We start from the raw sequence: 14,348 nt of genomic DNA on the forward strand, positions 1-14,348 counted from the left end.
AGTTGGGCGCCGGGTCTGGGCAGCGGCCGGGCCGTGGCCGCGGAAGTGCCCGGTGGGACTAGGGAGCGCGGAGGGGCTCTCGGGAGGAGACGAAGGGCGAGTGCTGGTACCTCCCGGCTGCTGAACACGGGGCCACCGGCCTTTCCCATTAATCATCATAAAATAATAGTACTGGGTTCTTTGGTGCCTATTAGCGCTTAGGGAATAAAAATCATCGTTTGGCTAGTCTGCTTTTGCTTTTTTATTATGATTAACCTCTAGCGTACGACCTACGTAAAAGCCACGTCTGCCAGGCGGACAACTTCAAAACAGTGTCCACCGTCCCCCTTCCACTCCGCCGAGGTCCCAGTGTTCAGATGGCTTCAGTGATGTGCCCACTTAAGAAAAGAAAACTCTAGAGCGATGTGGGGTGTGAGGGACACGCTGAACCTGTTTCAGGGAAACAGGGAGCAGGACCTCTGGGTGTCCTTGTTTCCAGGAGCTCAGATGACAAGGGCGTGCAACGCTCCTGGCCTGCGCCGGTTGGCGGGACAGTTGGATGTGGGCGCTGCCTCCACAAAGCTCTCTGTTCTGGTGAAGGAGGGCAGAGCAACTGCCCTCACACACTCTCCCAAAAAGAGCACTTCTCACTGGAGGGGCCCGACTCGCTCCAGCAGGGCCAGCGCCTTGATTGATTGGCAATCACATGGCAAGAAATTTATTCTGTTTGGTTCCCTTTCAGTTCTTCTGATGAGGAGAGCGTATTCTCTCTCAAACCAGCTAAGTTCCCTTTTCGTCACAGGGAGAGAGCAGGCCCCAGGCTCAAAGCCCTGGAAAAGCTTTTGGTATCTGACTAGAATTTGTAGCATATTTTTGTTTGATTGTTTTTAAGGAATTATTTCATTTAACTTTATTTATTTTAATTTGATCAGAGAGGGATAGAGCAAGAGAGTGAGAGAAAGAGAGAAAGCAAGTTGCCAGGTCTGGGACTCAAACCATGGTCAGCGTTGTGGGAGTCCAGCGCCCTTAACCACCACTCCACCTGCCGGCTCTTATAGTTTTTGTTTTTGGTTTTGTTTTCTGTTTTTGGGGGGTTTTTTTGTTTGGTTTTTGGTTTTTTTGAGAGAGAGAGAGATTTTTTGCTATAGGGCACATGTGCTGGCCAGAAAGACAAAGAGACAGACAGAAAGCGAGAAATCACCCCCCAGGGGGATGACCACACCACAATCCCTTCTCCTCCATTCTCCTCACTGGATCTTCTGCACGCACGCACACGCACCTGGCTTGAGTTTAAACCACCTGGTCGGGGACTCGGACCATGGTCGACTACATGGGAGTCCAGCGATATAGCCATTAGGCCAACTGCGGTTCCCCCTGCAGCATTCTTTTATATTCATTGTTTAGTTAAATTGTTTGTGGGTTACTGTTACTATACAGCAAGTGAGAGTGGTTTTCTATTTATGGTAGGGGTCCAAGTTTCTTCTTTAAGCCAGTGTCTATCCGTTAAAAGTATGTTTACGAAGAATAATAGTTGAGATGGAACTGGGATAAAAACAAAAACTCTAAAGACAGAAGGATTAAAGGGAAAACTGATGTTTTTGCCAAGTAGTGACAGCTGAAAGCTGGAATACCTCTCTGACCAGAGAACACTAAGAACAGTGAGTGAGCCTTAGCACCCACTGAACACCTAGCTCATTCCCTCCAGCGCACATAGGAAGCTGAAATAACATGGCTGGACATCAGCTCTGTGCTGGACCCTGTATTAAGCACCTTGTTCATGTTATGTCGTTTGGTTCTCACAAAATCCATGCAAGACACAGCACAATCTAGAAACTGAGTCTCCAAAACATTCATTTAACTGAGATCACCAGCTAAGAGGGCACCGAACACTCTAGAGTTTGGCCTTCTTGAGTTTTACAGACTACTTCAGAATTTAGCAAGTCCACAACCCCCTTGAAAATTTTATATTAGATCCCATGTGTTGTTTCATGTTCCATAGTTTTCAAAAAAAAGTTCCAATTTTTTTTTCTCAGAGAGGTTTTTGCTATAGGGCACGTGCGCTTGCCAGGAAGATAGAGAGAGACAGAGAGAGAGAAAGTGAGAAATACCCTCCAGGGCATGGGGGTCCCTGCCCACTTTCTACACCCATTCTCAGTTACTCTCCATCAGCATTCAATTCCACCCCCTTGTCAATCCCAAGCATGCACACACACACACACACACACACACACACACACACACACACACGGCCATTCTGAATTATTTACAGCCCCTCTCCCAAATACCACAGCCATTTGTCTTTTCATAGGCCATTCCTTCTTTCTAGAAAACCCTTCTCCCCATCCTTTAGTCCTCTGCCTCCCCCATGTCTCCTGTCTGGTTAACTTCTCATCCAGCAAGACTCCACTCACATTCATGGAAACCCTCCCTGATCCCCTTTCTGTTACAAGAGGGTTTATTGTCTTTCCTCTTTTCTTCTAAAACGCCTACAGCAAAGTTCTAATTATTTTTATGAATATTTCTGCAATTCAGAAATCTAAAAATTTACAAAATCCTAAACTGAACTGATGTGAGATTTTTTAAATCATATTTATTCATTTAGTGTGACTATTCATATATTTTAATTATGGGCTGCCACCCTACATCCTTTTGTGGGTGTTATGTTGTTATGGTTTGGATCATGGTTTATCCCCCAACATTTCATGTCTTGGAATTTAATCTACTGGGTGGTAATTGAATATCCCCCAAGATTCTTATTTTGGGACTTGATTGTATTGTAAAGATATTAGGGAAACTTTAATCCCTTCATGGTCTCCTAGACTGAGGATTTTCACTGTGAGAGCATCATTAGATCAGAGCCCTATGACTGAATTATGGTGGGTATTTAAGCATGGAGAATGAGTTCAAAAGCACAGGGAAAGCCACATGGACATAGAGCATGCTCTGCTAAAAATTCTGCCTTCCACCATTTTCTTATACTCTTGGACTTTCTAGCCACCAGAACTGTGAGTTATTAAAATTCCATTTCTTTATACAATAGTTCACTAGCTTTGGGTATTTCAACTAGCCACACAACAACAGACTAACTCATATACAATATACAGATTGTACATCATAATACCATTCTAAAAAGAGAATTGCGAACCCATCTGCCTTCAAGGGTTTCAGATAAGGGATACAGACTATATAATCATTACTTCCCTTGTCTATATTTCCTTGTAATCATAAGCTCCTTGATGCTTTGACTGTATTGTTTTCATATCCAAATCCCAGTACCTAACACAATAGCTGGCTCAAAAGCAGTTTACTGAATAAATTCAGGGTGTATGTATTAATTTGGACTGTATTTTCATAAAACTGATTCCCAATGTGATTCAGTATAAATTAATGCCTGGCCCTTAAACCTAATGATATCTTTTTAAAAGAACTATTTACTTAATTTTATTTATTCATACTACTTTAAAATTTGACCAGACAGAGACAGAGAGAGAAAGCAAGCCACCAGCTCCAGGACTTGAATTGTGGTTGGCCACGTGGGATTCCAGCACCTTAACCACCATACCACCTGCTGGCCCCAAACCTAATGATATCTTAAGAGAGACAGAAAAAAAGTGATTCCCCTTCCCTCATTCATCTGCATATATTTCTCCAAAACTACAAATGAGATTCTATTCCCTCCAGAGTAGTTTCTTTCTTTTAATAAAAAATTATTTACTTAAGTTTATTAATTATTATTATTTTTTAAATTTGGCCAGAGAGAGAGAGGGAAAGTGAGAAAGCAAGTAGCCAGGTCCAGGACTTGAACAGCAGTCGGCCATGTGGGAGTTGAGCACCTTAACCACTACACCACCTGCTTCTAGAGTAGTTTCTAACTAGTTAGACCCTAATATTGACCTAGCTAATATTCAAATATTCTTATATTTGAATAGTAGAAATTTCCCACCAGTTTGTTAGGTGACTTCACATATAACAACTGAGGCAACATAAGTTAATACAGAAAGTTTTACACTTGGTCTTAGCCAAAAGGTTGAAAAGCGATTAATACAGAAAGTTTTAGCTTGCAAAAATTTTTAATTTCAGGAGATGATTGTTAGTCAATGTGTTTGTTTCTTAAAATAAACAAATCTAGAAAGGCATTTCGCAAACAGAAGAGACATAGATTTGGTTACCACTGACCATGGGAACTGTAATAGTATGTGGAAATATGTCCCTAGATTTGTAAATTTTATGAAGGAAAACAGTTCACTAAGCACAAAGTTGAACCAAAATATTTTCTCTCCTGTGGTTTTTGGATCTTCCTCTCAAGTATGGTCTCAGCTGGATAGAAACTCACACTTCCAAACAGACAATAAAGATCATGATTTACCAATATTTTGATTAACATCATATAAAATGAGAGTACAATGTTTATTTATTGAGTTAGTTTTGCAATGTCATGTAGAATACGGTAAGTAACTTGATTTATGGCTAGGTCTATTTCTATTTAATTCCTTAAGTTTCTTAAATATCTGAAAAGAAACAGATTTTTTCTGATATCCTCTGTGAAATGGCAGAGAAAACTAATTGTTGATTTTTAAAACCCAATCATGGGACCAGCAGGTGGCGTGGTGGTGAAGGCGCTGGACACTCCCACATGGCTTCCCACCATTCCAGTCCCATACCTGGTGGCTTACTTTCTCTCTCTCTCTCTCTCTCTCTCTCTCTGTGCATGTGTGTGTGTGTGTGTGTGTGTGTGTGTGTGTGTGCGTGCGTGTGTTTCTCTCTGGTCAAATTTTTTTAAAAGTGAATGAATAAATAAAAATAAATAATTCTTAAAAAAAACTCACAAAGGAGTTTATGAAATGTGATAATGAACTTCCTAGTAGAGTTACAGAAGAGAAAACAGTGTGGTTAGTTCTGCTTTTTCTTCACTTTTGAATTCTAATTTTTAACCACTTCCTCTTATTCACATTGGTCTGGAATTTCAAAAAGCACATAAAGCAATGGTTGTATGAATAATGGTGATAGCAATCATTGAAAATACACATAGAACTTGGCATGAAGCAAAACTAATTAGCAATGGGAATAACTTAGTAACTTTGCACCCCATGTTAATAAGGAAAAGCAAGCTTTCCATCTAACCTTTGCCTGAATTCCCAGAGAAATGAACCATGTTGACTCTAGTAGAGGGTGCATAGGAAAGAAAAAGAAAGAGAAACGTGTTTTGTTTATTGGCATGGCACCCAGCCCCCGAGGGAAAAGGAATAAAAGAAAGTAACACATTGAGAACAAGATTTGGGAGAATGAAAAGGATCAGATTTTCGGCCAAATACTGTCTTCCTTTCCACGCACTCCTCTCTTGCTTCACCTTTTACTTTACTCCATTGTTATTCTACTAACTTAACTCAGAATGAGGCTCTCTCAATTCATGTATGTGTTCATCTTTATCTGAAGAAAGGGAGGAAATAAGCATGAAACTCTTTGACCTACTCCACACATTTTGCTTTCCACTCTGATGGAATTGCCTGTCTTAGTCTTAGTGTTCTTGGGCATTTTTTTTAAGAGGTTTTTTGGTACAGGATGCATGCCCTTGCCAGAGAGACATAGACAGAGGGACAGAAAATGAGAAATCATTCCCCGGGGGTAGGGCCACACTGCAATCCCTTCTCCTCCATTCTCCTCTTGTGATTTTGGGCACACACATCCCTGTGCCCAATGTGAGTTTCAAGCTGCCAAATCAGGACTCGAACCATGGTTGATCATGTGAGAGTCCAGTACCTTAACCATTATGTCGCCTGCTGACCCGTAGTGTTTTTATAAAACTGTTTTAATGGCCTTAAAACCATTAAGGGGGAGCTTCTTCATCTTGAAGTTCTAATTGTACACCACTTACATAATATTAATCCTTCAAATCTGGATTCAAATCTGGAGTTTTAAATTCAAACCCGAGAGTAAATAAAGAAATGAGATTTAATGAAAATAGGAATGTACCAACACAACTCCCAAAGACCAGGTGCAAACCAGTTCCACCTTCGGGCAATTCCAACAATTTTTGGTTATTTAGACATCCTACAATTGATCGCTTCACATTGCCATGCTCCTTCTCTGTCCATTTCTTTAATTATAGTATAGAGCTTGCTCAGAGTTCTCATGGCAAGTTTTGGAGAGCCATGTGAAACTCTTTGTGGGAACCCTTAAGATACTGATAAAACCATAATTAGGGATCACTGATTTAGTAAAAATTGGTAACTTCAGAAACAGTCTTGACAAATCTTCAGCCCAATCTGGCCCCCTCTTCGTCTATTATCATTACTTTCTGTTCTCAACACCTTGGTGCTTCTACAAATAGTTGACCAAGTTTCTTTACTTCTCTTTTTCACTCTGTCCTTCTGTGGTCAAATTTAAATAAACAAAGTTTTAAAAAAATTAATAATAGATGCTTGGGAACAGCAGATGGCCTGGTGGTTAAGGCACTGGGCACTCCCACAGAGCTGACCATGGTAGAGTTCCAGCGTGCTTTCTCACTTTGCTTCTCTCTCTCTTTCTTTGTCTCTCTCTAGTCAAATGAAAATAAATGAATGAATGCATCAAATTAAAATAAATAATTCTTTAATAATAATAATAGATTTTACATTTTAAAATAAGAAATATGGAAAAAAATGATCAGAATAGTTGGAGAGGCTTGGACCTACATTCTTCATTCACTTCTTGCTCATTAAATGATGTCTTTTTGAACAGTTATAGATATTTTTTCTAGATGTTGTGACTGGACTAAAATGTAGGGATATGCATCACATACTTGGTACATTCTGAGCTTCCTAAATAGATAAGAGAGAACAGGAGGCTTCGAGTAAGTATCCCTGATTCTAGTCCAGGGTTCTACCTCCAACTTTCTGGGTTAGTAACTTCACAGCATTTTTTAAAAGACTCCATTTTCTTTGGCCAAGGTATTGGATTGACTCTCTGAAGATTCTTGAGTTTATACAAGTTACACATATAAATAGAAGACCTTGCTCCTGCTTCAGAAGGAACATAACGTCACTCACACTGAGGGATCCCAACCGTAGTGCTTGGGAGGGCACACGCTCCAGGGGGCTGATCTGTTTGGTGTCCTGTGAAAGACAATGATGGATCCGCCATAACACTTTGAAAATTTAGATGCACTCTTCCTAAAAATAAAGCTTGAAGATGTGAGGACACTGAGGGAAAACTGATCAATGAATATCATCAATTTCCAATTAGGCACTTCACAGAAAATTTGAAATGCTCTAAGCTAATAGATGAGAGAAAATGAATAGTGACTTTCACAAACTAAACATTTTGACAATTTACATGACATTATCAACGATGAAAATAAAACCCAATCTTTTCTAAACAAATTTAAACAGTCAAAAGTAAACACTGAGTTATCTTTCCATCTTCTCTGTAGAAAATATTACAAAGCTGTTTTAAGTTCCAGTCCCCATAAAATCTAGATTTTCTTCTGGATATGTCAATACAAAAGAAGAATTTAGAGGAGATAAATATCAGTATGGCTATGGAAGGCTTCTCAAAATAATTTGGAAGGGACTTAGGCTTTGATGAAATTTTTAAAATGGAATTTAGAATTGTTAAGTAGATTCCCAACTTAAGAAATTACATCATCCTTCAGCTTCAGTTCATGCCATATTCTGGGCATGCCCAGTGAGTTCCCTCTCAAATGTCATCCCCAAGTGATTGGTTCTCAATAGGGAAAAGCAGCAGCAGCAGCAGAGATGGAGAAAGGGACCCTGTGTACCCATGTTAGTCATACCTGCTCAGCTCTCTCAAGGACCTAAGAAAACAAGAAGAGCTATTTGTTTTCAGGAAAATGTTCCTTTACTTTCTTCCCAAACCCTGCTACCCTTCAGCTCCTCTGAGACAACTGGATGTGTGCAGCAGAAGGTGAGAGTGTCGAGGTTCTAGGATGAGATCAATGCTGACAGAATGGTATGTTTGGGCCAGAAAGCTGGGTATCAGTTGGATAGGATGTCAGGTAAATCTGAGGGGCTAGATCTAAGACAGTCCCCTTATGCATGCATTTCCCCACTCATTCCCTTTGACTGTAGTGCCTTTTCTGATTTCTAGAAATAATCAGGCATGTTGGGGAAGAACGAAGGAGTAGAAGAGCCCCTGCATAGCTTTGAAGCTCTCCAGGAACATAAGGTTTGAAAAGGTAAAAGGAGCCCCTCCATTTACTGGGTCATAGACCAACCTTCCTGTGGGCTGGCTCCAGGTACATTAAGATGGGTGGCCTAGTCATAGACATAAACCAGGAGGGAAATCGACATATAATGATAATAGTATAAGCTAACTACCCTTACCATATACTTGGGTGTACATTTTCTTTTGATCAGAAACATGTACAGCTTGTGGCATTGTTGCTGAATCCTTGGGCTCAATGGGACAGTAGAATAAGTAATCCTAACCTGCAGCAGCAACAGAAATGTCCTCCCAGGGCCATGTGAGATGATGTACACCTCGTCCTAGCATAAACTTGGCAGGAACGCAGGGAACCCTGTGATAAGTTAGACCAGGCACCCTATACCTTTGCAGAGAGCACCCTCCCATTTTTCCCCAAATGGTGCCTTGTGAGCAGCTGAACGTCAACTAATCATCACTCAGGAAGCATCCACAATATGTCAAGCTTTGGGTTAAACCCATTGTCTAGTAGTGCTTGTCAGAGTTATTGCAATGTTCTTTTAATTTCTCTTTTATTTTCTTATTTTTTACATTTGATCACTGTACATCTTTACAGCACACAAAATGCATTTCCCCAGTGTGAATATTAGTCCAAGGATATTACCATATACAGTATTATCAGCAGATAATCTTCCATTTTTGCGTTCATTAAATGATTTGCTTTTTTTGTTCTTCCTTGATTCCCTCCCCTTCCAATCTCCACATACTGTCCATCCTCCTCCCACATTGTCTCTGGTATTGCAATTGGAATAGATAGTCATAAAACCCTTTCAGATCTAAAGAAAGGCAGCTCTTATGATGAAGGGCAGGCAATGTGACTCCTTGGAAGGGCATGGGGGGTCGTGTACCTCCAACTGACAGGCTGTAGTCAGCTCTGTTGAAAGCTTCCACTTTGGGAACCAGGAAAGTGTCATACTTGTCTAAGCTTGGTTTATGGGTTTCTTATGACTGCTGTAACAAATTACCACAAACGTGTCACTTAAAACAACACAAATGTATTCTCTTTCAGTTCTGGAGGTCAGAAATTTCAGTGAGGGGGGCAGCAGGTGGCGTGGTGGTTAAGGCAACTAGACTCCCACATGGCTGACTGCAGTTCGGGTCCTGGACCTGGCAGCCTGCTTTCTCACTTTCCTTGTCTCTCTCTGGTCAACTTCAAAAAAATAAGAATAAAATTTAAAGAAGAAAGGAAGGAAAGAAGGAAAGGAAGGAAGGAAGGAAGGAAGGAAGGAAGGAGGGAGGGAGGGAGGGAGGGAGGGAGAGAGGGAAGGAAGGAAGGAAAGATAGATATAGGTAGGTAGGTAGATAGATTTGAATGAGTATTACCGAGCTCAAATCCAGATGTCAGCAGAATGGGTACTTCCCAGAAGTTGTAAGGAAAAGTTCATTCCTTGACTTTTTGGCTTCCAGAGGCTGTCCATATCCCTCGGCTCCTGACTTCACTTTATATCACCTTTTCTCCCTCTGCTTCTGTGGTTTCATGGCCTTCTCCCTAGTGTCACAGTTCTTTCTGTTTTCCTCTTTAAGGATACTTGTAGTTACATTTAATGCCCATCTGAAATAATCACCCCCATCTCTAAAATCCCTTAAGTGAACTGCATTTGCAAAGTTCCCAAATCAGGAAATATTCACAGTTCTGAGAACTGGGATCTAGGTAGCTTTAGGGATCCTGATTCAATTCACCACAGTTGTCTGTTTTTAAAAATGCCATTAAACAGCCTCATTCTGAGGAAGGAGGCAGAAGACACATTTGAGCCTCCAGGGGGACCAGACAGATCCCTGGTATATTATGTTAGCCACATTCCACCCCCAGGATCTTGTGTTTTTAGGGTCAGAACAGTAAGGAGCCCCTGCGTAGAAATCTAAAATCCCTTGTCTTAAGAAGAGAAGACTGACTACTTGCACAATGCCACGAGGCAACTTGCACAGGTTATTCAACCAGACCAAAGCCCATGTGTTCATAGTGCAAGTCGCTTGCTCTCTCTCCTGTATCTTTAGAGGACTCAACGTAATAGTTTCTTAACAAATCCAGTACGTTTCTAAGTTAGTAAATGTTATCTGTTGGAGGGACTATGGCAAACCAATCCTTTGAAAACTAGTGCAGATGGAAATTCACTGAATGTGAGTTGTTGTGCTATGTCTTTGTTCAAGCCCAACTGCTTTGTTCCAGGAAGTCTGGGAGATTTTTCATCTGGCTTTTCCTGGTGAGGTCCACCCTGTCAGCAAGTGGACCGCACCAGGAAATAATGATCTTCTGGAAAAGGAGAGATAAATCAGAGATTCTGCACTATTGGGCCTACTGTCTCAACCAGATTCACTCTGCAGTTCTACCTCATGGCTTCGGTTCTCAAGGTGGAGTGTCTTGAGCAGAAGTACCAGCATCTCCTGGAACTTGTTACAAATGCAAATGATCAGATCTCATTCCAGCCTGGATTAGAAGTCTGTCAGGGCCCATCAAGCAGTGTTTTAACAGGCCCTCCAGAAGATGCTGATGAAAGCCAACATGTGAGAACCACTTCCTTAAGGTAATTCCAGGCTTCTGTGGGTGAAGGGGGTCAGTGGGCAGAGAAAAAAGAGCAAGAGCTTGCTTGCTTCCCCAGTGAAGAGTGATTGTGGAAATGAGCCTTATCAAAGATGTTGTTTTAGCCCATTAGCTGTTGCTTAATCACTGAAAACCTGAAATATAGTCATTTATAATAGAGGTTTATTTAGCTTTTGGAGGTCCAGGGTCAAGGAGCTGCACCTGGGGTGGACATTCGGTGGGTGGGGCCCAGGGGCAGCATAGAGCATCACATGGCAAGAGCTTGCCTGTGTCCCAATCTGGCTCATTCTTTCTCCTTATAAACCCACCAGGGGGACCAGCAGTTAGTGTAATGGCTATATTGCTGAACTCCCATGTAGTCGACCACGGTTCAAGTCCCTGACCTGGTGGCTTAAACTCATGCCAGTGTACCCAAGATCCCTAGAGGAGAATGGAGGAGAAGGGATTGCGGCATGGCCATCCCCCCTGGGGGGGGGTGATTTCTCGCTTTGTATCTCTCTGTCTTTCTGGTGAGCACAGGCGCCCTATGGCAAAAACCTCTCCAAATAAATAAATAAACCCACCAGGAGCCAATGGGGGTGGGAGAGGGGGCATGCTTAATAGCTTTAATCTTAATCACTTTTCAAAGGCCCTACCTTTCAACATCAGTTAGATTAAGATTTCACCCTCTTCGGGACTAGCAGATGGCGTAATAGCTATGTTGCCGGACTCCCATGTAGTCGACTGCAGTTTGAATCCCAAACCCAGTGGCTTAAGTTCACGCCGGGTGCGTGTGCGTGCGTGCTCAAGATCCTAGGAGGAGAATGGAGGAGAAGGGATTGTAGTGTGGCCATTCCCTCTGGGGGGTGATTTCTCATTTTCTGTCTCTCAGTGTCTTTCCAGTGAGCATACACGCCCTATAGCAAAAACCTCTCTCTCTCAAAAAAGATTTCACCCTCTTAATCCTGTCACAGCTCCCCCAAAAATTATTTATTTATTTTTACTATAAGGCACATGCATTCACAGGAGACACACAAAAAGACAGAAAGACAGAAAGTGAGAAAGTGCCAGTAAGTCTCATCCCCAAGGTGGATGGCCACTCCACAGTCCCTTCTCCTCCATTGTCCTCTCAGGATTATGCTCACATGCACACATGCCCTGCATGAGTTTCAGGCCTCTAGGTCTGGGATTCGAACCACAGTGGGTCATATAGGAGTCCAGTGCCATAACCACTACACCTCCTGCTAGCCCAGATCCAAAGTTTAATATATGACTTTGGGGGCAGCCCATTCGACCCATAGCAAATGTGTTTCTTCTCGGGTATATTTGGGTGGAGAAATCTGAACATGGCTGGCAGGAGAAACGACATTGTCCAGCAGCTCAGCAATGAAAGGATGGAAAGGTGCCTAATACTGTGGGCTGTATTCGGGAAGACGCGGGTGTGTGGTTTCGAGTGATGGCAACCAGTATGGCAGAGGGACTTGCATTATGTAGAAACAGTAATCCACTGACCTGAAAGAAGGTTCTGTCTCTGAACAAAACAGCAGAGAAAGGAAGATGGATTCCCCCAGCAAAATCATTCAAAGAGAAACTGGATGATTGCAGCCGAATTTGTTAAACTGGTGAAAAGGCAATTTAGGAGGTGCCTTAGATCCAGTTTGATTGTGGTGGGGTATGACATGCTGTGGGAAAGGGATTCCTTTCTCCTCTTCAGTGAAGGCGAAAAGCATGGAGAGGAGATACCACGCTCTTCATCCCTCTTCATCATCAGGAAAGAAACATTTCTCTTGAACCTGGGGCTTTTTGTTCCCTGGGGCACATGTGGCAATGTCTGGACATTTTTTTTTTTTTTTGAGAAGCTTTTGCTATAGGGCGCGTGCGCTTGCCAGAAAGACAGAGAGATACAGAGAGATAGAAAGAGAGAAATCACCCCCCATGGGGGATGGCCATGCCGCAATCCCTTCTCCTCCATTCTCCTCTCGGGATCTTGGGCACGCACACACACGCGCCCGGCATGAGTTTTAAGCCACCGGGTCCGGGACGCGAACCGTGGTCGACTACGTGGGAGTCCAGCGACATAGCCATTACGCTAACTGCTGGTCCCATGTCTGGACATTTTTGATGGCCAGAACCTGCAGGGTTTCTCAGGGGCATTTGGTGAGCAGAGGCCAGGGGTATTGATGAACATCCTACTTATGCACAAAACAGGCCTCCTCAAGGATGACCTGGCTTCACGTTACCATGGTGCTGAGGTTGGGAAACCCTGTCTAGGGCAGTCACATAGTAGACACCAGCCTTAGTAAAAACCTCACATTTGTGGGAGCAAATGTTTGAGTACTCAGACTGAGTCAGAGCGACAGAGAACAGTGTAAGCGATTGGAGGACCGAGAGATGGTGAGAGAGATATACAGCCCCATCTTCTCCATCTAGAGGAATCTGGACGCCCACAATCCAGTCCCTCAGCTCAGCTCTTTCCCGGTGTGTGGGCATGGCTGTCTCCACATCAGCAATTCTGGTCCTGCATGGGGGGGTGGGACCAAAGGATACATTTAGCTTTCAGATGGGAAATGTACTATTTATCCAACCCCTCTGAACATCAAACACAAATTACCCATCCTGAATCATCAGTACCGTTTCATCATTTAACTAGTGAAAGTAAAACCTATTCATTATAAAAGAAGGCCTGTAATGAACTTCTCCATGACTTCGTGTGATGAGAGATCCAAGAGGCTAGTATTTTGCACTTTATGAGTGTCAAGAATGCACAGCTACTTCCCGTCTGTGATTGCCCAAGCTACCAGCTGTTCAATTAAAAGAGCTTAGAAAATGATTTCCTAGGGGCTGGCAGGTGGCATGGTGGTTAACAGTGCTGGATTCCCACATGGCCAACTGCGGTTCAAGTCCTGACAGCTTGCTTTCTCACTTTCCCTTCCTCTCTCTATCTCTGTCTAGTCAAATTTTAAAAATAGTAATAACAAATGGAAATATATAAATAATGCCTTTAAAATAAATTATTCCCTAAAGGCTTAGAAGAAGTAAAAATCTAATCAAAATAAAAATCTGATTTTACCCATCTCTCTTACCGTTTCTCCAAATTGTTCTTACTTAAATATCATCCCTTCCGCACACACGCACACATTTTTCTTTTCTTTTTTTCCACTCCATGTAATTAGGTAGTGACGATGTAAAACTTCCTTTATAGGTAAAAATATAAGGTTATTGGATTACTAGTTTGATTTTTATTGCTGTTCTAATTAGAGCTGGAGAGCACTTCTAAGTGTCTTAATTGTTTTTTTAGCCCCTTAATTAAAAATTGCCTGAAATTTAATTAACGTCTAATTAATTCCTCCATTCTCACAAGCAAAGCAGCCAAGGACAAGAAATTTAGAGTATGGCTTTTAATATATAAACTGAAATTAAAACATAGTTTTTGGGGGGGCCAACAAGCAGTGTGATGACTGGATCCTACACGTCTGAATGCACAGTTCAAGTCCCAGACTCAGTGACTTGCAAAACACTCTGGGCGTGTGTCCAAAATCCTGGAAGGAGGGAATGATGGAGAAGAGATTGCGTGACCATACCCCACGGGGGCTGCTTTTTCACTTTCTCTGTGTGTGTCTGTGTCTCTATCTGCTGAGCGTGTGCACCCTCT

The 14,348-nt window shown here is 42.2% G+C and overlaps 1 protein-coding gene across 1 annotated transcript in view; it reads left to right on the top strand.

Annotated features, from left to right (window-relative positions):
- The first annotated feature begins 10,429 nt into the window (after positions 1 to 10,429).
- CDK1 (cyclin dependent kinase 1) overlaps positions 10,430 to 14,348 on the top strand; it is a 52,901-nt gene continuing 48,982 nt past the window's right edge. The window contains exon 1 of the mRNA XM_006147067.3: positions 10,430 to 10,700. The gene's annotated coding sequence lies outside the window, so the exon portion shown is untranslated. The remainder of the gene's footprint in view (positions 10,701 to 14,348) is intronic.

The sequence above is a fragment of the Tupaia chinensis genome, unplaced genomic scaffold (genome assembly GCF_000334495.1).
Source record: "Tupaia chinensis unplaced genomic scaffold, TupChi_1.0 Scaffold000199_1, whole genome shotgun sequence".
Taxonomy (NCBI): Eukaryota; Metazoa; Chordata; class Mammalia; order Scandentia; family Tupaiidae; genus Tupaia; species Tupaia belangeri.